The sequence below is a fragment of the Ptiloglossa arizonensis genome, chromosome 4, assembly GCF_051014685.1.
Source record: "Ptiloglossa arizonensis isolate GNS036 chromosome 4, iyPtiAriz1_principal, whole genome shotgun sequence".
Taxonomy (NCBI): domain Eukaryota; kingdom Metazoa; phylum Arthropoda; class Insecta; order Hymenoptera; family Colletidae; genus Ptiloglossa; species Ptiloglossa arizonensis.
In genome coordinates this window covers 13,504,047-13,530,369 of record NC_135051.1, presented here as the reverse complement: position 1 = coordinate 13,530,369, position 26,323 = coordinate 13,504,047, and the positions used below count along the sequence as shown (strand labels likewise).

Sequence of the window (26,323 nt, the reverse complement as noted above, 5' to 3'; positions counted from 1 at the left end):
TAGAAACAGTTTTTATTTACAAAACGCTTATGTAACTAATTGTAAGCCACCGTTAAACAACGACGACGACCTAACGAGCAGGACGCGATTAGTTCGTTTTGTTAGCAAAGACTATTACTTCATAAAAAAGATAAAGTAACTCTTAAATTTTATCTTCCACTTTCTTCTTCTTCGTTCCATGGGAACATATTTTGTGCGAATTCATGTTGATGGCACGAATGAAGTTTTTATAGTGTCTTTGTTTCCTTTATCACGAATAATCGTTGATTATACTCTCAGAGAGATATGTCAAGAGTGCTGAAATCCCACACGTGTAAATATGTATATAAAGGGAGTATTAAAAATATTCGAACCGGCCGATTGTTAATATTAGTAACAATATTCATGAAAGTGTGTTTTTCCAAGTAGCAAAACAATCGTGAATCAGTATCGATTAATGAGGATTCCAAGCATCCTTTTCATTAAGAACTTTATGGTATACCGCTGTTTAAGTTACATTCACATCTGGGACACATTTTTGCACTCTTTGTTCATTTCATAACTTACTAAATTTAATATAGAATAACTGGAACGAAAATGAATAAACGGAAACTAATTTTATTACAACCGTTACACTGCCAACATCATTTAAAGTTAGTAATATGTGTGACGTTAATCCAATATTGGAGAAAACTTGATCCAATGTTAAAATAAATATATTCAATTGTAACTCCGTTATAATTAATTGCATTTGCGTATACAGTTGTTTGAAGCGGTATGACCAGATTTCTTGACTGATTTCATCAACTGAGAGCTCTCTCGAATAATCCGAAGTTTCACAGTATTTTTCCGATGTTTACAATTTCCAAATATTGTAAATATTTTCGTAAGAGCACAACCCTTGAGTGCACCTCGTTTTGTTAATTCGTATCATGGAACTGCATTCGATTCGAATTCCAAATTTCGAATTAGTAGCCTGTCATTAATTTATCCAAACTCCCTATCCCATTTATTGTGTACACTTAATGCAAGCAAATAAAATACAGATAAAAATTATTTAGAAAGAGACAACGATATGACGACAGCAAGAATTTACGATTGTGTTTGTACACGAAAATAATGTTCGATGTATAACAGATTTTTTACTAATTTGATACTGTTTCTATCTTTGATGACATTGAAGATTTAAAGGACTTCGATTATCCAAATCTAAATTTGAAAGTAAGAAATATTGATATTAGATTCTTGCACACGAATGTATTCGTATGCTTTTCACAATTTGTTGTAGTTGATAACTTCATAATAGATATTTCGTCAATTGTTTTAGTAGACAATAATACTTTGCGAAGTAAAGCGAATGGATCGAAGTTAAATTCAAGTATACACGTTTTTCGTGCAAATTTAAATTGTATGCAATCTATTCGTTGGCTTAAAAAATTCCAATTAAACGACAATAACCTTTGAAATGAACCTTACCTTTGATCTAAAGAAATAATCGGTCAAAGGCCACTGACTCTGTGGAAGTAGAAAGTTTGTTGTAAAACAAGATTAGTTTCAAATAGTTTCTGTCATTGACTAATGCACGTTACTTGACTTTATACGATTCCTATACTAATACAAATTTTCATCGAATGCTTCTTATACCTAATGAAAGCATTTCTATATCAGAACTAGGATACAATCGATTTCTAGACAAATGTGCTAACAGCACTTTGTCATTTACCTCCATGGATGTTACACGTGAGCAGAACCGAATTACGATTTTGTAACCGTCCAGTGATGTTTTGAAAAAGGAAACTAAATTTATTCTTACACGGTTGACAAAATCCAAACATTGGTAAATCATCTCTTGAAAATATCATTTTCGTTGTCCATTTTAATCACTGGAAGCTCTCCAGCCGGTGAAGTCCTTCGAAACTCCTTGCCTCGATTCAACTCTGCGCGTGAGAAAAATTCGCATCCAGGAATTCACAAACACCGTATAGAAAATATAATCCCTATTTAATCGCGGATGAGATTACACGATAAATTATTCCAAGATCGGTCGAGATCATAGAAATGTTTTTTCGGAGTTTTATGAGGTTGCTCCAAACTCGATGATCGAGAAGAAATTTATGCAACGTGGATCACTGTCTCACTGCTCTATCCCGAGAACTTAGGTTTGTCCCGAGTGCACAGGCATATGCACGTGTCTCGAACGCGTAAACGAGAGCGACTATTGCGGCGGACACATATCTCACGCGAGAAAATAAACACGCCATGGCGAACGGTTGCGACAGTGTGCATTATTCATAACGACGATTAAACGGAATCTTTGAAAATTGTTCCGTTAACGGTGATCCGATCTGTGAAAAAATTGAACGCGACCGGTAGCATCTGGGAGAATTTGTCCTCTTCCGTACGACCAACAAGACGATTTAGAATGATAACATTTAAACTGGTATTCTTGACGATCGGTGCTCCGATTAGACGTTGGTGTAACTTTTATCGAGCAATTTTTATTACAACGTTCGTAAACTCGTGAACGGGAAATACGTATAAATGAAAAATAAGGGGCTTGTGAAAATATCCTCCAGTTACCCCTTTTATTCTGTTTTGGAAACTATTAGAGATACCAGGATGTTACTTCGATAAATTTCTCACGATTTTTGCGGAGAATAATATGATCTTTTATTTTAATTTGTCCCCAATAGCTTCCATTACGTTGTCAGATTTCCGAAGTGGAAAAAATCGCAAATGCGATGCTTTTGTTTTTAGTTGTTTCACAAACCTGCAAAGTTTCATCGAAATCAGTACGAGGCACTTGGTGGATGTTCTCTGTGAAAAACACTAAATTATCGCTAATATCTAAGCTAATATCAATTTCTTGAGATTTGAAATCAGTATATTGATAGGTGTACGTGGCTAATAATCCACGAAATTTGAACGATAAAGTTCGAGCTAGTTCGAAACGAAAGTATAAGGCCGTCTATAATAGAAATCAAGGAAAAAGAAAACACCAAAAAGCGGAAAACATGTGTTAATGGGTTTTCGGTAATTTTAATTAAGTAGCGTATTTACAAAATCAGAACTATTCACCTTATTTAACAAAATAAAAAGAAAACGTATAATACTTTTACGCAACCAGAAGCAATTCGAGTTTTACAAACTTCTTATCTCCTATTATCGTATCACTTTTATTTCTTAAGGAACTACCAAATATTTCTGGAGACATTCTTTTCACTCACAGAATCGATTTGTTTCGTAGAAACGTCGATATTCACTTTGTCGAGTGATCTCAACGCAAGAGCACGCATCAGTACGAAATCGCTAGAGTTGCTAAATTATAATATTTAAATCCTTTTACGCGGTCACAAACGCGCGTTTCCTTAACCATAAAGTTAAATACGCATTTCACGCCAGGGTGCCACGAATCAGTTTAAACGACATTCGCAATTCACATTCGATTGTTATCAATGTTAAATTCGTATCCACTGTTGCATTCTAGAACGAGCGTAAAATAAAAATCAAAATTAAATTCACATCCTTTATACGGAATAAGGCGTAATTAATTTCGCGTCTACCACATTCTTTGGCGAGCATAAAATAAAAATCAAAATTAAATTCACATTTTTTATACAGGATGGGGCATAATTAAATACGTCTCTACTGCATTCTTTGGCGTGCATTGGACAAAACATCTTGCAACAATTTTAAAATTCGTGTCTTTAGACAGGATGGGGCGTAATTCGGTTTGCAATCGAAAAAATGATTTCTTGTGAAAACAATAAATCGAAAATGCAAAATTTAATTTAACGACCTAGTGTGTCTTTTCAATAAGTGAACCTTTCGAAGTCTTGGACACAGGTTATTATAAAAATCTTTACGCATTTAGCTATGTGAACTTTTGGTACAATGTTAGTTTACACATGTGTATAATAATGCAGTTCGATCAGTTCATATTGTAATAAGTTCGTTATCTTTTTATATCGAATCTCCTACTAGTCGTTCGATCGAGTTCAACTAAGATTGTTGAAATTTTTCAGTTAATAATAAACGCAAGGAAAATTCTTGTTGACCTTAGTGCTTTTTGAATTTGATAAAGAAAGTTATGTTCCGTGAATCATTATAACAATGAAATTTATCATCGTATTTTTTGCAAGGTTTGCACACCTTTCTACAAACTAAACGCTTTAATCTAAACGTATTGAATTTACAAATTGAAAATTTTTAAAATAAACTGACTAATTTCTGCGAAGGAGGAATCGATAAATTAATCCATTGCGTACCAATGTCTTATTTAAGAACATTAAAAAAAAAATGTTTTCCGTTATTAAAATTTATTCGAGTGCCGCGTAGTATTTAAAATATGGCTTTGAGTCTCGAATAAAGTTTACTGTAATTTTTGTATGAACTTTTTCGCAGTATGTTATGAATAAAAAAATATTATATCTAATAACAATTTACTTAATTTTGTAAATATTGAATATTCTCAAACTCGTGTTAATAAAACTAATTTTAGTTAATGTTATAATTTCACTAAAATGACCATTAAATTATAGGTTAAATGTGACTACCCTAAACGTATAATGCTGATATTTATTGTTAATATAAAAATAAACTAGTGAAGCAGTTAATACAGCTACCAATTATATATAATTGTAAATAATTCTAGGTTCTAATGTTCTATTTACAGGACGTGTACATGTTTAAGATTGAAAGAAACTGTCTTTTTCTGTTAAATAAAGTGTATATAAATAAAACAGATAGATAATAATCATCAATCTTGAAAAAATAATAATTTGGTACCCAATCTATCAATCTGGAGACACGAAAATAATCGTACAAAAAGAAGGCCACTCCACGAACTATTAATATTTTTTGTGTATACGTACATATTTTGCACAAGCACAAGTTTCTTCGACAAAAATATGCAAAGACTTATGAAACGATTCGACATTACGTCTTTTTTAAGAATACGATTGAAATCCAGTTTTTAGGTCGTAATCTAATCGTAATATTGATAATTGCTACAAAAGGGATAATGATTGCCACGCAGATAGTTGTCCCAATGATAGGACATATTTTGTAAGTTGAAAATTTGATTATTAACAAAATAAAATCATGCAATGTAGTCCATTATCAATGAAAAAATATTTTATTATATAAAATGTAAAACTCCGAAGCGTGTACTTTCTGTATTAACTATCATAAAGAAATATCTCTATGCAATTTTTATTCATGCCACTGTTTTATTGCATCGTATATCATGAATATTTTTATTAAAGTATTTGTAATAATTAACGTCCACATGGAACAGTGCCTGAAAAATACACGTCTATGAAATTTGTTATTACCCGTGGCTGTATTTATAAATACTAAGAGTGATAATTCATTTTGTATCAGAATTACTATGTTTCATACTTAATTCCCAATTTCTATCGAGTTATTACGATAGAACGTTACGACTAACGATTTGAATACTAAAATAGACATTAGTTAGCGAGGAAATACATAATTCTTGCCAAGGAAATTAATAAATACGAACCACAAAATTGAAAATAAATTAAACTTAATTTTCATTCTTAACATTTTTGACGATTCGGGGACAAGTAAAATCGCAATTGCCGGAATTCATATCATTTTTATTTTTAAATTATAAAAATCTGTTTTATCGTTAAACCAGCGACAATTCTTACGAGCTTGCGCAGATCGTTCGAACTTGATTTTCTCAGAAAATAGACACGACAGGAAAGAAATTCATTTCACGATTTCGATCAATTTCTTCGTACAGGTCAATCATCTTTTTGATTATATCACGTATTACGCCTCGACCTGTATACTTTTTCATAATAAAAAAAAAAACAAAAGAAAAATAATCACAAGACCCCATACATCTGAAAGTTAATAATAGCGTGACGTAGAAGTTTTGCATTGAACAATTCTCGAAAAATTCTCAACAAAGCTGAAAGTGTGAACAAACGCGTACTTCCGGTCCGCGTATACACCTCAAGTGAATGTTTTTGCCCATACGTGGGTTTCTCGATCATGCGCCTCCATGTGGACCAGTTCGTTCGTTTCCAAGCGAACACCTTTCGTTCGTCATCCTGTGCTTCTCACGTAGTCAGAGGTTTTACATTAAAATTGATGGTTTGTGTAACGAGCAGCCGGAAGCACGAAACTGCGGGATATTATCGGTCTTGTGAAGCGTCGGCTGTGTATGTCAAACATTACCGCCGCATTCTGTTGCGCACATAACACCTGACATGCTATTAGATGTACAAGAGGCCTGGTCGGCGACAAAATAGCAAGGTGTGCTAAAGTGTGTTATGTCAGGCGTCGTACAGCGGACGACTACCCGAATTTTTTCGAATACCAGACATATTTCAAATTGTTCCAGACGATGAACATCGATAGGAAGAAATAGAAATATCTTCGAATCGAGTAAAGAATTTGTTTCCAACCTCTTGTCGACTTTTCCTCCGCAATCGAACGATATCGAATTAAAACAGTGACTCGAACGATTATGTCGATCGCTTTTGTGCGATCATTTTTAAAAACTAGTTTACTTCTTGTTCAAATTGCTTTGAAATCACACTAGACACGTGAATGAACAATTGATTCTTAATCGACGGGAAAAAGTGTTTGTCGGTATCGCTGTATATTAGGTCATCCCATAAGTAACGTCTTCTCTTATCTTATATTAAAAAAAGACTTGAATAGCATTTCAGCGATGTATTTGTAAAAACTTCTTTCTATGCTTCTTAAGTAGTGCTCTTTCGACAAACCACAGCTTGAGTTCGAAGCGGTTAGATCGACATTTTTCATTCGAGAAGAAATTTTTGAAACGATCGTGTGTGAAAATAATTTGTGGCGTTATATGCCATATGAATTTAAAAAAAGGCAGGGCAATTACAGATACTGTTAGAAATATTTGTGGAGTGCGTTGTGAACGTGGTTTGAATTGGAGGAAGTGTCAAAGGTGGTTTTCCAAATTCCGAATTGGTGATTTTGATCTTTCTGATGAACCAAGAGCGACCAACAGCGTTCGATGCTAAGGCAAGACTTTAATCGAATTAGAACCTCATTTAACTACTGAAAAAATAGTTGAAACATTAGATAGTAATAATAGTACAGTTCATCGACATTTACAATCGAAATTTGGGAGATGGTTACCACATGAACTTCTAACTGTACCCAGCGTATGGACAAATGGAAAAAATTCATAGAAAGCAATAGTCAATACATCGATGATTGAAAACAAACGTAAGTGTTAACTTCTTTCAAGGAAAATCATCGTCAAAAAACTACATACTTATGGGATGACCTGAAAAATAATATGCGCGTTGATGTGGAAAATTTAACGTTCGTACGAAGAATTGCATGCTTTGTTCATAGTAGAGCACTTTATATAGGGTGGTCTAAAGAATTGGGTCGAGCTGAATCGTCAAAACAGTTTGTAAACACGAGAAAGAGATATTCATGCTCTAAATTCCTATGTCACTGTTATACATTTAAAACTGCTCATTTGAAAGGAATTTTAACATTTTATTGAAAATAATGAGATCTTCTTACGATGGTTATTAATAATCCAAGACACTTAACGAAGTGTTTATAAATTAACGATGCGTTGAAAATGATAAGAATCAAAGTACAAAATATTTATATTGCGTTTGAATGAAAAAACGATTAAACAAAATCTGTTTCCACTGCAGGATATATTTTATACCGATTGATATCAGAAAATGGGATACATTTCCAAAAATGATCAATATGCGAGACAATAATATGAACAAATTAAAATTTAATTTACAAATTAAAAATTAAAATATGTCTCGAAATAATAGATTTCTGGAAAACGGTTCTAGTACATTTTTATAATAGAAAATATGCAGTTTTGTTTTTAAAAAGAATGCAACTGCGCTTTTCAGTTAAACGCATAACAGTGTGATGAAAATACACAATGTCCAAAACCAATCAATTTTCTTTACTCCATTTTTGATCTCAAACAGTTTTAATGGCTCAACCTGTATATTAAAAACCATTGTAAACGCAACAGACCCTTTCCGTTGATCAGAAATATAAAATACTTTCGCGATATTAACAAAAGCGACTTTATTGTAAAATCAATTCAACGACGAGAGTAATAAATTATACCCGTAATTTCTGTCTATCCGTCTCCAATTACTCCTTGAAACCATTCATAGTTTCAAACTGTTATGCCATTTAATGCATCTTCGGAGAGTGATACATCAAAGGAAATTTATTAGAAAAATGTTCGGACGTTTAATTACAAGCTCGTTTCTTTAAATGTCCAAACTCTTTACAAATTTGCACAAACTGAGACTCAAGATCTTTACACGAAATGAAGTCTCTCGGAACTAACAAAGAACTTAAACGAAAAAAAAAAAAAAAAAATGACGCAAAGCGAGCTGACCGCGCGGTTCGGTGAACGCATTCTGCATGTTAGGATTCTCATCTCTTGTTATCACTGGAAAGCATATATGAATTAACAGGAGAACTGCGTGATGCGTTACGCACTGATAACAACGAAACAACATCCGTTTGTAGAGAAATGAAATGCATGAGCCTCGTGTTCAACCGTTTTCGTAGACAATAGTTACCGAGACAATTAAACAATAATGATCGTGATAAACGACAATGTCTGGAATCTGTACGTTTTAATAAAGAGAAACTGTTTCACGATAAGCAATAACCCATACGAATGTGGTGCAGTGAAGTAAAGAGTGTAACAAAATAAAGCATCACGAGGAAGATAATTACTCTACTTGTACTTGTATACTTTTTGCGTTTTTTTTTTAAATTTAACATTTCCCGTGTAGAAAATAATTATACTCTTTTTACAGGATCGAGAGGAAATACTTTTTTTTCTTATCGTGTATTTCTGTTACGCGTTTCGTTTGCGAACTTCGCTCGAAACGTTATACAAGGAAATATATAACTTTGAATTCAAATTCTCGTATGCAAGCATCGTACGTAGGTTCACAGTTTCGAGTAGAATATATTTCAAGGAAGAATAATATTTATAAATTGCAACAGGGAGCAAAAAATTAGGATGTACGCGTTAAGTGTTTTTCTTACTCTAGAGTTGAATGTTTCTACATTTTTCTTCCGAATAATAAAAGATCGATTCAAGTGAGATAGAAGGAGTTACGAAACAGCAGCTTTTATTTACATACGGAGGAAATGTAACGATCGACGATTACGAGGCTACTAAATAAGTACCGATGCCAGAAAGAAGTACGAAAGTAAATATTATACTTAATGAACTAGCGTCTCGTGCACGATCTTTACGGTTCGTTACTTTTTAAACTAATAAGCTCTACGCCAACAGTCGTACACGAGTCTAATATTTATTGGTTTTTTAATTAATAGTTTCGTTGAAATGAATACGCAACATTCGAGCTATTTATTTCTAAAACGTTTCCCCGCTTCCTAGGCGCCCTTGTTCTTTTTCGTGGTGATCGTATTTTAACAGCGACTATTTTCTCCCTGTGTTTATTCGTTCAAAAGAAGGAAGATTGATTCGTTTATTTCGCCGTACGTGCCAACTCTCCACGTAGTCGTTGTACAACAATCAGGTCGCGATTATATCTTCGCTGTAGATTAAGCAGTGCTATTAAGACACAACTAATAGCAAATATACGATCAACTTTGTCTTCCAAACAGGATTGCCACCTATGATTTCGATAGAACAGTCTTACTTTCGGACGCAAGACCAAAATAACCTTCGATTGCAAAATTGTCAAAATTTGTAATAAACGAAAAGTTAAAATTGTAGAAAAATTACTCATCTTTGTTTCAAATGTGTTCATACTTTTCGAAGAAATTATATTTAATCATTTTTCCGATGAGCGAAAGAACTGTACGTATCTCGACAGATGTTGCAACATTTTTTAAATACACCATCGAAGAATGTTGATAATATTTATTTAATATTAATAGTCCATTTTATAAGTTTTCCAATCACATTTATCGAAATGATTCATCAATCTACGAAATAGTCATTTGCTTGTACGATTTTCTTCTAACTCCAGATTTATTTATCAGTGTCCTATTCGCAGAAACCAATCGGTTCATTTTGAAGCACCGAATTAGCATCGAATCTCGGTTCTCGTTCTTCAAAAAGTTATTTGGTTTATTTTTAACCGAAAAATATCGATCGACTTGCTGGAATTCTTTCCAATGTCTGTGTGTATCTATTTCAAATATTTATGAAACGACCCGATATATTACAATTTTTATATATACGGAGACAAGCTGGATCTTTAAAACGCTTGTAGATAAATACAAACTTTCGTTGGATTATTTATTTATCGATAGTAATTGACATGTATTAGCCGATGTTCAAACAGTCCTTCATCGCACTCGAAGCACTTTCTCCATCTTTTTTTTTTACATTATTTAAAATACGAATTAAACTTTCTTTGGTAATTTTGCATGTTTCTTTCAAAATACATTCTTTAATACAGAAAACCTCAAAACTCAATAACTTCTAAATTAGTAGCCGTAAGACTCAAGTCCCTCGATACTTTCTGATAGAGAAGAAAAAAGTGCATCGATTAAATGCACTTAAAAATATGGAGTACGATCTAAAAAATTATCTCGATTGAATTTTTTAGGGTTATTATTACAACGAAATACATAAAAGTAATATCATAATATACTTCGTTTTAAACCACTTAACTTTCCCTCGTGACACTTTTTTTCTATCACAAGCGTTTCAAAGATACAACTTCTCTCCAATGGACAGGACACCCTGCATACGTTAAGTATACCGGTTCTTTCGTCGCCCTTTACAGGAGGCGTATTTTCCATAATGTGTCGAATAATAAGTGAATCGAAGGTAGAAATATTCTATAAAATTCGTTAAAGTATTCGCGAATGGCGACTATAATCCGAAAGGGAATTGTACAGTTCGTTTTGAAAATACGAAAGGAATAAATAAAAAATTCGACTCTTGTTGAAATGCGGTGAGAGCGATTAAATGTACATATTACACGGTTAAGTGTAAGTTTAACACTTTCGTCGATGTGTTCCCTAGGTAGGAGACTTACAATGTGGTCGAGGTATCAATTGGCTAAAGCCGCGGTTACGCTACAAGCGATTTCGCGCAAACTCGCCGTGTACTCGTAGTTCGTTCGAGGGGTGCGGGGACGTACATGGGACTACTATGAGCGACATAGCTCGTTACAACCAAACACCGTGTATCCACACTGTGTCAGTAACTATCTTCAATTCGCGCGAACACACAGATGGCTTATTCCAACGACTTTCGAGCGTCGTAGATAGGTGGTTACAACGAAACACCATGTGTTTATGGTACGCCGGTTCGCGCGAACCCGCATTGGTGCGTCGATGGTTTGTTCCAACGGCCTTCGAGCGACGTAGATCGCTGAAATAAAAAAAAAAACAAAAAAAAAGAAATACTCCATCCGTGTATTCGCGCATGCAGTGTAATCGCAGCCTGACGCGCTCGTTGCATCCTAGAACCTTTAGATAAGCTATCCTGTTGCTTCGTAACGAAAATTACAATAAACAGCGAGTAAGGTCGCTCGATAACGGTGAAAATTTTCCGGTCCTCCTTCTACCGTCCAGTCCTCTGTACCGAAAAAATGAAATAAGCAATAATCACCGATATTCATCGATACATTACTTTCTACGAAGAGAAGGTTGCAACCCTTAACGCTAGAACTACCATAGGAGTCAATTTGATCGGTTTCAAACTTTTTTAAAGTCACTCGATTATTAACCGTGTCTTTGCCTACAATACGCGTGGATAATTAATAAAATGGACAATTAATGGTATTCTTGAATTAATTTCCCCTTTCTAACTTCGAAAAGTATGCAGTCTGACACAAATAGGAATACATTCACCGTTGGTAGTTCTAGTATTAAGTAGGGGGTCTAATGATTTCCACTTGGATGCACCGTGTACTGTTGCTCGTTATATACCGACTATTTTTTAAGAAAATGAAACAAAATCAAAATTGACGGGGCAAGGATGGTATGTATTTATTCTTAATTTAAAAGAGACTAAATTGTCACGCGGGGGTTTAACCGACTCTGCTAGGATGCACCGTGCAGTTGCCCGATATATACCGACTATTTTCTAATAAAATGAAAGAAAATCAAAATCGACTGGACAAAGACAGTAGGTATTTATTCGTAATTTAAAAGAGATCAAATTGTCGCGCGTCCACTCGAGAATTAACCCTACAGCTCGGGTGATATCTTTTGAAAGTTCGTACTCTCGGAAGGTGGCAATCCTAACACCGGATAGACACTGTTCGTTACAAATTTCTTCGTTTTTTTGCAAGTTTCTGACGCCAACCCTGTCTCGCGACGCAACTTACCAACCGTAGTTAGAAACGCTCGTGCAGCACCTTGTCGAACAAGATGTAAATTCGCGACTAAAATAGGGCCGATCGTCGCTAGGTGAACTAAATTCTCGTTACCGGAAATTGGCCACCGGAAGTCAAACCAAGAGCGGACGATAAATATTCGTCGCGCGCATACTCGTTACCGAAATGCAATATTCAAATGGGGGCAAATCGTCAAGCTATGTACGGTAATAATCAATCGAGGTTCGCATCAGATTGTTACTTGGAACGTGTTCCCGTGGTAAGAAAACGACCACTGGAGAGGGGAAAAAAAAAATAAAAAAAGCGGTACGTGAAGCGAAGAAAAGGGAAGCGGTCGGTGGCAGGAGGGCGCAGAGCGAGGGGGTATACGGCAGAAAAAAGAGGTGGAGCCAACGGAGGAAGGGAGGAAAAAAGGACGAAAGAATGAAACAGCATATCGAAGAGACAGACCCTCGGTGTTCTTATTTGAAAATTAATTTGCCGCGAGATGGAACGACCAGTTTTTGAGCGAGCGTTTTATTGCATCGCGTCGTGCAACTGACACACCCGCCGACTTCTTGATTGCGCGCTCGTGTGCTGTTCATCGATGCAGATCGGCTCGCGACTCCTTCGAGTATTCGAACTTACATCGAAACAACACTCTTTCGTGGGAACGTACGAACAGCTATTGTTTCGCGTTCTAACGGGGGAAACGGGGAGGAGAAGGTTCGTTCGTTCCCGCGTCCGAGGGAAAGTCACCGACTCGACGCCAACCGAAACACGCCTACCGAGTTGGGGACTTTTCCTCGAAGCAGGGGGAAAACAAAACCAATGCTTGCGAGTGTACAACGTGTAGGATCTCCGTTTGCAATTCTTCGAGCGACTCGATCGATCGGTACAGGACCAGCCACGCACTTGGCAGAACGAAACCACGATGCTGATAGAGAAGATCTCCTTTCGACCCAAACCGTACCAGTTTCGCTGTATCGTAACTATTCAGACTTTAATCGAGTCTTCGAACCGAACGAACGTACGATTCGGGTTAAAGGACTGCGCGTTTCTAAATCGAAAAACCAGGATTCGTTTGAGGCAATTGATCGCGTTTGGAAGAGTTCAGTTCCAATCGACGAATTCGAGAAAGAACGAGGAGGTCTTCGAACCGAACTCACCCAACAGCGAACACAGCCGAAGAATGTCCGATTGGAGTCGAAAGGTTGCGACGTGTCCCTGAATCCACGTAGTCAGGGTTTTCGTGAAATCGATACCATTCGAAAGGGTTCAGTTCGGCCAAGTGTGCGCGGCTACTTGATTTAATCAGTTCGTGTACGCATCAACACGCTTCTCCGATATTCGAAAAAAGCGGTTACCGAGTCATCCCCGGTTATGTATGTCCCGTTCGATCCGCGCACGAATTTTTCTACTCCATTAATACCTTAATGCGTTGATTTACGCTCGTATGTCGTCGTTCGCCTGTTCCTTTCGTTCTTTTCTCACCGATTGACCGTTCACTCGTGAAGCTCGTTCGTACGTCGAACGTATCGAGAACGAATTCGTTACGCGACGTCGGTGTATATCCGAGATTATTACCATCGTCATCGATGTGTCCCGATTCGGAATGTCGTGGTTTCACGTGTTTTTTTTTATATATTTTTTTTTGTTTTTTTTTTGTTTATTTTTCTTTTTCGTTTTTTACACTCGAGAGCAGAAGAGACGAGGGAACGACGGAGCGTACACTAGGAACACCGTTTTATCATTCGTTAAGGACCTCGTCGACGCACCAAGTGTCCGCGAAGAGGTCCTCGGGAACGAGCGAAACCGCGAGCAGAACCGATCGCGACTGATTTACAAAGTACCTAAGCCAGAGTGCCGGCGCGGTCATGCATGCGAGGTTTACCGCACGCGGCGACACTTGATCATCGAGAAGAGAGACCGTCGTGCATCGTGTTCACGGGCGACTGGATTTTAGCAACCGGTCGACGTCGGTCATTCCTTATAATCATACAGCGAGCTAACGTATCCAATTTCTTCGTAACATTACGTTGCTCTTCGCCTGAAAATATTTAACAACAAATGGAGGAAAAGAAACAAAGACGAGGAAAGGAGGGAGAAAGAAAGATAGAGAGAAAGAAAAGAAAGGGAAGAAAAATCGAGAGGAGAAAAAAACCCCGGTAGAAGGAGACGAAGCGAACAAAAGTGGCAGATTCGATCAACGAACCGAAGGACGTGCAAGGACGAGGTACGCCCGAGGTGTACTTCGTCCATGAACCCCGGCGTACCACGAACCATTCGCAAAAGCGTTCACGATTTTCTTGTTTTCTCGGTCAGCGGAGGAAGAAACGCGACGAAACTTAGGAACACACAATGCACTCTCTCGACTTCCTTTGCGGCTAGATGTGCTCCCATTTTGAGCTCGAATCGCGACGCTGGCCGTTGTCCGCGATGCCTGGAGTCTCGACGCGGTGTCCTCGGGTCGATCGTCCATGAACTACGACGACGACGCGGGTTCTCCTCCCGAAAGAGTCCCGATCGGGAGGAAGATTCGGTGAGCCTCTCTTGTGGCTCTGTGGCTTCCGCTGGATCCGTTTGAGAATCGAACGTCTTCACCGGCAAGGAATTACCTCGAGAACTGGGCAATACGGCCCGAGGCTGTTTCCGAGAAGTATAACGTTCCGGTTAATCGCAAATTTCGTCCTTTCGTGCCACCCGAGCGGCACAGTGCCAATTGTAACTTTCCAGTCGCTTTACTTCACCGACTGGCCAGTAATCGATCTGAAATCAGAAAAAAGGATGGCCTGCGGTTAGCGACGTGTTACATTCGGCGCACCGCTGGAAATTGCGTAGTGAAACACTTGGCTCGATTTGGGCGGTCTTCGTGCAGACCGTTACATTTTGCGACATCGGTTCGATTTATCGTACGAGTCTGTAATATTTGTTACAACATTGTACAATTTTAATATTCTTAGGATTGTCGCTAGATAAAACGTTTAAGGAGTTACTAATCGAAATTAGGGGACCGTCCGTGCGAAGGAAGGAAACAGGGGTTTTGTACTAAAATCGAAATTAAGAGTTAACTTTTCGTTTGAAAAATTTCTGTTGAAATTTGTATTTTTCGTCCAACGAAATATCTGCTCCGATGGTGTTTTCATGAGCAACATTTTTGGCATTGGAAACTTTCTTGAAAACCATTTGCACGGAATAGATACTTTGAAATGTTTATCGATGGAAACGGTTATTTTGAAATTTTCCGAGCCAGGATAAAGATCGTAAGATTTATAGTGGATAGATTGTAATATGCACACGATACTGTAAACATCGTATTTATAATTCGTAACGTGATAAGTTTATGCTCGTGCTAATTAGGATCGCAATTTAACGATACATATAATATATTAAAATAAAAATTGAACTAGTGTAATTAACAGTCTTCCGGAACACATAATTTTTAAAATACCTTTTGAAATAGAATTTCAGTTTACGTCGGACACGTAAAGATGTCGACATTCGTGTAATAAATAATTACTCAAAAGTTATGACGTTCTCACACATTTTCAGTACGTACAACTGTACCGTAATATTTTGGGGATTTTTCTCATTGTGTTACACCTGTTTACTTTTCTGCACATAAAAGAAAGTACAGGTGTTTCTTGTACAATATACATACATCGATCTAACATCGAAATATGCTCCTATTTACAATCTTGTGACAAACTTTCAGTTACAGTAGAACGTAGTTATTTTGATCAAAAACCGACAGATAAGAAAAGCTTCTTTTGAAAAGTAAATGCATGTTTTGAATGCGAAACGTTTTGTATAAAATGAATAAAGAATGTACGCGACTATGTTCGAATTATGCAATCTTTTCATATAAAATTATTAATGATTAATTACTTCGCTATCCTAGACCTCGTAAACTTTTATGTGTGTACTAGACCTCTTCGCACTACTTCCTCATTTTATGTCCGACACTTCGGAGCTAACCTCTGTAATGCGTACATACTAGAATCTCTAGTGTTATTAGCAGCTTATGCTGTAACTAATTGTCAGATTTTTTCCCTCAATTTTTGTTCTATTCTTTAGACTCCGTATCGTAATGACTATCTTACACGGGTAGTCTTTAAATTAATGTAATACCTATTCTTCTCTGTCTTCCTTTATTTTCTTATTATCTTTCTTACTCTTTCGTGCTTTTTATCTTCCTTAGGTATTTTCATACTATTATTGTAAACAGTAAGGAATCTTAGGCAATATAAAAAAGCGTTTTTCGTCGTTTAACTAGGTTAGAATATGTGTTCGGTTAGATCAACGTGTTCGATTTAATGAAATTATGTTGCAAAAATTGCAAATTAAGTAGACATATTGCTACCGTGAAATACACGAATTAGTTAATTTGAAAATGTAATTGATTTGGAAAAGATCCTTCGCGTAATTAGTCAGGGACACGTGTTTGGTTAGCGCAATATTTTCCTGTTCAACTAACAGGAATTTTCAGATGTAGATAGGAGAAAGAAGTAACAATTTTGAAAGTAATTGGAAGTGGTATTGAGCTGGACATTCTAGCCAGTCATCGTAATATCCTTCTCCTTGTAAATAATTTTATAATCGACTCTTCTTATTTTGGAATTACCTCCCGTGTAATGGTTCATTTCCTCATTAGTTAATTACAAATTACATTCACAATGTTCCAACTACTCTACAAAACAGCTTCAATCTTAATTGTTGCATATCTCTGACTTTATATCTATTAGTAGGCAAGTTCTATAAAAACTATAAACCTCTCCCTAATTACATTTACAACCCTCTTATTTATACACAAATTTCGAATAATGTAATCCATCTTCGCTACAAGAAAGTTTTTCAATTACAAACTGAAATTTCGTAGAATTCGTCAAATTGAACAACCGTACCGATTCGAATGAGAAAAACGTTCAATTTAAACCAGTGCATGAATAAAAATTTCTCAACGCAGTCCAGTCTCTTGTTACTCGTCTCGTTGCATTCTAGTTAACCCAGAACTGACCTGCCTTTCTCTTCATGACCCGCAAACTTCGGCTTCCACTCGCAGAAATCGCGGATGTCTCTGCATCTCGAGGGTTAAAAACCTCGTAAAGCCCTTAGATTTGGAAAACACCCGAAACGAACAATGGGCTATCTGATCTTGACAACGGGCTATAAACCCGAAAATTACAATTCGTGAAGTACGAACGTTAGCACGATGGAAAGAAATTGGGGAAATCGAGTGGAGAAACGTCTCGAACGCGAGACGGGGTCGTTTAACAGTCGCGTGGGTGTAGAACGATTAGTAATGAAGCCTATTAGGCAACGGAAAAGGTAACGCCGGTACGAGGTCTGAAACCGCTGTCGAGGCAGGTACAGGAAACGAATTCGAAGCGAAGTTAACGACTGGCGTGCTGGCTTATCCAGCGGATATTAAATCTGGTAGCAGCGAGACATTTCTCGTGCGAAAAGTTTCCGCGGGGGCTGGTTTAAGGACGCGGCAGGTCGTCGAAAGAGGGAGAGAAAACGTAAAGGTGAGCGACGAGAGAAGGAAGAGGAGGTCGCGTCGGAAAGACGACGAGGGATGTCACGGAGAACGGGGGAACGAGAAAGGGGAGAAACCGAGAGAAAGGGAAGAAAGGCAAGGGGGTATATTATGCTCGCTAAAGCAATGTTACCAACTCGAGAACTGGCGAACTAGCCGACAGTAAAATCCATTTTATGTCTCCCTCGTAAAGCCAGTCAAATGAAACCCGGACTTAGTTTTCATACGTGCATCCACCCGCCATTCACCCAGCCAGACCAGACCCGGTTTCCTGCCACGCCGCGCCACACCGCGCCACACCGCGCCACACCGCGCCACACCGCGCCGCGGAGGGTCGTCGGTGACTTTTTCGAAGGTCTAGACACGCCGGTTCCTCTTCACGGTGCCCTCCTCCGTTGGCTTCGCTGATCTTTCCGGACGGTTTCACCTACCGATCGCTCTGTCCCCCCTCTACGCTTTTAGAACCACTCGATGGATAAGCTTCGATGCGTCGACTCGCAGAAATAAGGCGAGCCCTCGATGGGATTTTAAACTCTCACCGGGACGAGATCGAAAGTGAATTTTCATTCGTCCGTTCGATACACCAGGTAACGACCGACACGTGGACGATCAATTTTTTAAATCGTACACGTGGATATTGGATAAAGGTACAAAGGCTACCTCCGAATGTACTTTTCTAGCGAACCACACTTTTATTTCGGAGGTTTCTTGCCATCGGGGAAATGTTCCTGGAACTTCCTCGCTGTTATTCCCTTTAGAGCGTGGGTCGATTTCTTCTCTACCGTCTCGAAACGATGGCCTTCTCGTGATTCCATTCAGTTTGAGGAACAGAAAAAGATTGCACAAAACTCTGTCCGTTGAATAGGGGGGATGTGTTCCGAGGCACTCGTCGAGTTTCTTCCAGCTTGACGTAACTGATAGGTGTTGGCACGCCGGTCGTATGCCTCGATAAATCTCAAATCGATTACGGATATTGCTTAAAATGATTCGATACAGGGTACAATCGATTTCAAAAGTAAATGTATCGATGACATTCAAACGCGTATTGATAATACAGTCGTTCAATTTTTTTAAATAAATTCACAAACAAATACGAATTATCGTGGATCATCTTCAACACAGTCTCGTCATTGGAACGTACCAACAATTTAATTTACTCGATTTTCAAGATTCAATTATTACATACTAAGGTTTAATTACTGAATATTCGATGTTAATTATATACTCTTCCAAAATCGTTTCATCCGTTTCTATTGAACTCTGAGAATCGTTTGTCAAAAATCCAACGAAATAACAATGAAGATAAATAAGTGCATCGACGCACAAGGCAACGTTGCGTTTGTTGCAAGAGCTATAAGTATACATACTTAGCGAGAAATAACAACTGTCTGTGAATTTTTATTAAAATAGATCCGGTACACGAGTCGGTAGCTCGAACAACGATCGATGACGGCCAATCTCTTACTTTTTTGGAGCCAGTAAATTTTCATCGAACTCTCATCAATTGGCAACGACTCTGAATTGCAAAATAGATATCACTATGCGTACCTTGCGTTATATATTCATTTCGAACATTTGTATGCACTTATGAATTGGTTTCGAACATTGGTATGCACATATTTACATATGTAAACGTCGATTAACACAGTTCTAAAAGAGAAATTCGATATGCCTAGGAAAATTCTGTAAAAGTCTATTCTACGCGGATGTGGATTTGGTCATTATCGCTATGATGCTTCCGAGACGTATGTCTTCGGGACACGTTTTACGATGCGGCCAAGTTTTAGTGCCGTGGAAAGTTTCGCTTCGCCAGGATTTTCAGACTTCGGTCTTGGTCTATTCTTTCGCTGTGGATATTTCCACGTATATGAAGTTAGAACTCTCGCTAACGCTCACGAGGTATATCGACAACTTCCTTCGATTTTAATGAAACTTTGCAGATTTGTAGAGCAATTAAAAATAAAGGATACGTGCTTTTCCAGAGGTGGTAACTGAAGTTTAAGGAGTAGAGGTATCCATGCAAAGATTCGTTACTCTATCTTCAAAATTATTTCATATACAATAAAGTGTTTTCAACAAATATTTTACTGTTTTGATGGAAAATAACATGACGTACGTATCAATAAAAATACTAATAAAAAAGTCATAAAATCACTTTTACCACTTTCATTTTAAAAGTTTTTGAGAACACGATGAAGTAAACTATTCTTACTTTTGATTCACAACTAGTTGCAAGTTTCTTTGCTTTATACCTATATTGTATCTACATTTCTAATTAAAAGTATAAAATGAATAATTATAGAAATCTCTTATATACCGTAATTTGCAACAAGTCTTAAATACGTAACACTCTAAATATTTTCAAGTAATTTCTTTTCACTTTTTTTCACGGAAGTGTGCATCATATTACTTTTCATCGAAATCTTACAAAATTTGTTTAAAGACTTCATTGAATATCGAACAGTTTTGAAGATAGCATCGAAAGATTGAAGACTGAAATTGTGAGAAATAATTTTACCTCGTAAACTTAAGATACCATCGATGAAGAAAAATATATATGACTTAAGGGGCTAAGTTTTGATGATTTGCGTTGAAGACACTTCGACGAATGTTCAATGTTGGTCAACATATTGGGAAAAGCATCTCAAGGTTATCAGTGCAAAAATCTTTGTTTCCTTTAAATTTATACAAAAATTCGGTTCGAAGAGCATGATTGAGAGATAATTTTTGTTTAAATTCATATTTTTCGAGATATGGAAGAAACATCGATGACATTTTTAACAGGACCATACATTTCTATGTGTACGACTTTGTTTTCAACTTTCAGACATATTCTATATATAACATGACTTTCAATTGAACTTTAGTACGAGTATTTGTATTGCCAGAGTGTAACGTTCTAGACACTCGAGGTCATTTGAAAGTTATATTGTTAAAAGTCATTGCATACACCTCGATATCGGTTATAATAATCTATAAAGAAATATATATGCAATGAATTCATACATTGCACTTACTTTTTATTGGAAATATTTTTCAACATCTTTTGTAATTTAAGAGTTATATACCAGTAGCAAATACAATACGCAGCTCCGATACAAAGGATGGTTTCTCCTTTAACATTAGAATTACCAAAGGGGTCAATTTGACGTGTTTCAAACTTCTTTTTAAAATTATTCAATCATTAACGGTGTCTTTGCCTACAATATTCGTGGATAATTATCAAAATAGACATTTAATGGTACTCGTAAATTAATTTGACCTTAGTTAATTCGACCTAGTGTTCCTCACCTAACTTCGAAGATACGTACGTGGTCTGATACAAATACTAAAACGTTCACTGTCGGTGGCTCCAGCATTAAAGTCGGAAAGTAGCAGCAACGAAACATTGCTTAAGTTGGACCAATGAACATTTGTACGATATTTCATCAAAATTGGTATTTGACAGTTCGCGACTATTGAAGGCTACAAATATCGATGAATATGTCGATGTCAAAAGATGTACTGGTAACCACCAAGCATCCTACAAGCCGCCCAAATAGTGTATCCTCCATATTTGAGAAAGAGACAGTGTCCCTGTTGATTTATGCTCTCTCTCTTCAGACAAACAAACGGGCGGAGCTATCTACGAGGGAACGTGGGGCGAAAAGATAGAAGGCACCAAGCAGTGACAGAATAGGTGTATCCCTGAAAGACTCTCGACAATAAATTTGATTTTTATTTTAACACTAGAGCTACCAAAGGGGTCAATTTGGCGTGTTTCAAACTTGTTTCTAAAATTGCTCAATTATTAACGGTGTCTTTGTCTAGAATATTATCAAAATAGACAACTAATGGTACTTGTAAATTAATTTGCCTTTCCTCATCTAATTTCGAAGATACGTATATGGTCTGATACAAATAGTAATATTGTAATAAATTTTGGACATATTATAAATGTACGATGCAAAATATATTTTAATAAGTACACATGTGTAAATAGGTGTGTGAATATTCTGCATGTAAAAATTATGGACTTTAAAGTAACATATACATACATAATTACCGTCAGGTCCAAAAGAGTTAATCAGTGAAACACATTCTCAATAAGATTAATGAATCACTATTGTGGAGGTGTAACGAGTTGTTTAGGGTCGGATAGTCTCTAACGACTCCCTTCTCGCCTGTCCATGAATTGATACTTAAACATCAGAGCTTCTGTTCCTTCGTTTTAGATAAATAAAAAACCTAACTAACTCTTCCATAATTTCATCAATTTTGTGTCAATAAATGGCTGCTAAAATCAATCGTCGTATTCTATTTAATGGAAACGTTAATTTCAATATACAAAATTCAACAACGAGCGACTAATATTTTCTTAACATTATCAATCAGAAAACGACGATGCATTGCACTAATCACCACTCAACAGCCATACCCGAGTTAACTCGGGCAAAGTGTAATAACTCTCCGTATAATCGAAAGGAATATAAATATAATACCAAAAAATTTCAAACAAATTTCAATAATGGTTAAATATTTAAAAAACGAAATAAATCTGCCCGTGACACCGATACAATTAATTTTAAGAATCGTGTAAATGTGGAACAAACAACGGTTCGTAAGATCGAGCAAATCGTCGAACAAAGGGGGCTAGGAGCCAATTGGAAAAACGAGGAAGGAATGAAAGAAAGGGAAACAACGGGGGAAAAGATGGCCGAGTTAATGGTTCTCGTAACGAGACTCGTAACGCTTAAGCGAGACGACCCCATCAAATGTTACACATATTTAACCCATCGACGTAACTCGAAATATTATTTCCACTCGTAAAGCGAACCACCCGAACGATCGACTGTTACTTTGACGCCGGTTTCGAACGAGAAGGCGGACCACCGGCATCATTCCTCCTGCTCGTCCCGGAATATACTCGTATACACTGGCAGCATTCTTCGCATCTCGTTCTGGTCCACCGGCTTGTCCCGTGGCTTTACGATTCGTCTCGTTTCCATGACTTTTCAACACCGTGAGAGTCGCGAAACTCATCTTCGTCCATCCACCCTCTCTCTCTCTCTCTCTTATCGTTCCATTCTTTCCTCTTCTGTCTAACGGCGTAACAAGAAACAGGGATTTTTAACTTTCTTTCAAGATTCAAGTTTTTCTTCGATATCGTTTTCCTCCCTTATTCATTAAAGACTTATTTCAATGGGAAACGCCGAAGGATTGGACCCGACCGGTTCTCCTTTCCACACTTCGACAACGGTAGACGCGTAACGAAGACTCTTATTGTCGACAAGTTCCCTAGTAATGTTACTAGGTTCTCGCGTAAATTCTGTTCGTTGTTTTTCTGGTACATGCAATACAAGAATCTTATTCTTTCTAATCCCGTAAAAAAAATATTTTTGGCGATTTCTTAATAATCCCTTACCTTACTGTTTAATTTGCGATCACGTGTGCTATAGTTCGAGGTACCGAGTCAGTCGTTCATTGGGGCAAAGGTCTGACAATGAACAATCTTTTTGAGCTTTAATGGTATTTTTAGAAGTAAATTATTTTACAAAATTTCAAATATTTAGAAATAATAATAATTGATTCCTAATTACGAGTCTCGCTCTATTTTATAAAACAAAGAATTGTATCGAGTATTCGAAATAGATTGTGTATACCAGGATCTCTCCAGGAAGACAATAGGTTCAAAAAGCATTTCGAAGAATTCTCGCAAAATAAAATAACAATTGCGTTTCGTTAGGAAATATTTATTATGGCTTTAGTGTAACTAAAATTGCAACCTTTCGATTTTTTGTATTCATTGAAATGTGAAATTATTCAACATTCCAGTTTAAATTCTAGGAAAATCATACGAATTTCATTAAACTATATTGTATCATACTTTTCATTCTGATTCAATAGTTTCTTTGGAGAAAAAATATATAAAAAATCATAATCTCCCGCTCCAAAGTATCATATTGCTCTTTTAAAGACTCGCTGTTGAGTTTTCCAGTAGCAATAAGTAGAAACAAAAGGGAAAGCAACGAGCTCATACTAACACAGGAAATACAATATTTTCAACGTTTGCAGATAACGCTACGACAACAAAATGAAGTTTTGTAGGAATAATTAATTTCTCGAGAGTGTAAAAGTTCGCAGCTACTCTGAAATTGAAAAAAGAATTAGCATCCGGAGAGTCAATCGATGTATGATTTCCAAAGAGTCTAAGTATATATCGGGACGATCTAAATAAAGTATTAAAGGTATTTTAGTTGTTGCTACGTACGATGTTGTGTAATTATATTGAACGGTTCAATTAAAATGCAACAAGCATCTTTCATGCCCCGGTTTATCTTGTTCTTTAACGAATCGCTGGGTAATTATAGGTAATTGTTATTGCGTTTAGTGAGAAGAGCTCAGCTATAGCCCTACTAATAGGTGTGGTTGATTATAGGAGTGTTTAATTTATATTTCTGCAGCGATTAAGGGAGAATCATACATGAGGCAGAAGATCGATGGACGACTCTGGTTGCTTAAATACAGACACTTGTGTTTCTGACCGGATACTTGATTGAATGGTCAAGTGTAACTCGATAGCATCGATTACAATCGTTAAAATTCTCGTTTAATACGATTTAGGTCTGGGCTTGCCAATGAAAGTTTCACGATTAAAAATTTAACTACGAGCTTTGTGTACTTCGTTATTTTAAACAAAATCAAGGACACGTATATTACTTCTTTTGTAATGCCAATTTTAGTGACATTAAACACAATAACACAAAAACTACGAAGATAATTAAATAATTTTTTACGTTGTACATCGGTGTAACTATTGTGATATTTTTAACAGACTTAGTTAATTTTGAAACATTAATGTTTGTAAATAACGAAACATTATTTTATTGGGTATTATTTGACACTTTACCGTCAAATAACTAGTCAAACGAGCAATGTGAATAGCTGTTGACTTTACTGTCACTAACTATATATAATATTTTGTAATAACGTTTATTAGTATTTGCAAAAGTAATTCATTGTCCACACGTATGGACGATTTAAATAATTTCGTCGGAAAAGTATAATACAATTTCTATGTTTTTGAAGTTATTTTTTTTCTGTACCAAAATGTACCAAAAATTATTGAACGCAATGTTTACTTCATCGTTTAAAATACCTACTATAATATTCGGAACAAAGAAAATGAAACATCCACTTTATTTAAAAAGATTAAACCTGGTTAAGACGTTAATAAAAGAAATAAAATTTTTCTTTGTTACCAATGGAATTTTAATATTCTTAATATATACTCCCTTAATATAAAACTTATGAACGTTTATACGATTTGTAATATATAAAATCTTACCTTTATCCTTGTATTAAACGTTAATTTTATAATTTACCATTTTTACATTGAAATTATTTCCCCTTTCATTTTTTAGTTACCTAGAAATCAAATTTATAATGTTTTAACAATGTTACGAGGAAAGCTTCCAAGCACAGAATCTTAACATTTTCACGCATCTTTCGCTTTGCCTCAATCTGTACACAAATTCTAAGAATAAAGAAAACTACAAATCCCTACTCAATTAAGGTCGATTTTTAAATCGTCTCGTAAGAAAACTTCGCCGTAAGAAAATTTCTCGATCGTGGAAAGAAATTTTTAACGATTCGTCAAATTTTACAACCGAATCCGATTCGAAGGGGAGAAGCAAAGCCAGGTTGGCCACCGCGAAAGGTTTGACTTTGGATCGGGTACTAATTACAAAGTCGTTAAAGCGCGATCGATGTCTACGAGTTAGAAAGAAACCCGTGCGAGAGAACAGGCTTCTATTCTTCGCGAGAAAAAACAAGTCGGCCCAGCTGCACGCAGGCATACATCGATTCACAGTTCATGTTCTATTCTTTCGAAGCGGTCTTATCCCGATTGACCATGAGGTGCCTCATAAAAGTATGATTTACAACTGCGCCGCCTCGCAATCTCCTTACCCACGTGATATCTTGGCGTCGCATTCCCGTTTCTCATTTGGCAACGTTTCCGATATTTCAACGAGAGAATCCGCAATGTTGCGTGTCAGTGACAAACACTCGAAGAAACGATATACAGAGTAAGCTCGAAACGTCCAATTCCACGCCTCGAAATACGTTCAAACGACACGATAAATTGTCAGCGAACAAAGCATCGTTCACGAGAGACACCATTTTGAATACCGAACGCATACGCGAAGTGTTTGTAAATTTTCTTCGCGCACGGACTACACGAACCGAAATACTAGTTTTGATGAATATTAAAGTCGAAGAGGGTCGTTTGAAGGTATAAACGTATACGTACGAAGTAGCAGCACCCGTTATATAAAATGATCTCGAAGAGACCGTTGGTGTCACCTTGGTTGAAGTAGTTCCCCGTGATAGTGTCGTTTCGTTATAACTCGACGTAAATTTAAGATACTCGTCTTTGGAAGGTGAGACTGGTCCGATAATTGAACGTTCGATTAAACGG

At 36.7% G+C, this 26,323-nt stretch overlaps 1 protein-coding gene across 5 annotated transcripts in view; it reads right to left on the bottom strand.

The window, feature by feature from the left end:
* The window catches only part of Dsx (transcription factor doublesex), a 231,709-nt gene that overhangs the window by 12,469 nt on the left and 192,917 nt on the right, over nucleotides 1-26,323 (bottom strand). For 4 of the 5 annotated variants that reach the window (XM_076309401.1, XM_076309406.1, XM_076309407.1 and 1 more), the window contains exon 7: nucleotides 9,893-15,092. The exons of the other annotated variant lie outside the window; for it this stretch is intronic. The gene's annotated coding sequence lies outside the window, so the exon portion shown is untranslated. Of the gene's footprint in view, nucleotides 1-9,892; nucleotides 15,093-26,323 lie in introns of those variants that run through there. 5 annotated transcript variants of the gene reach the window in all.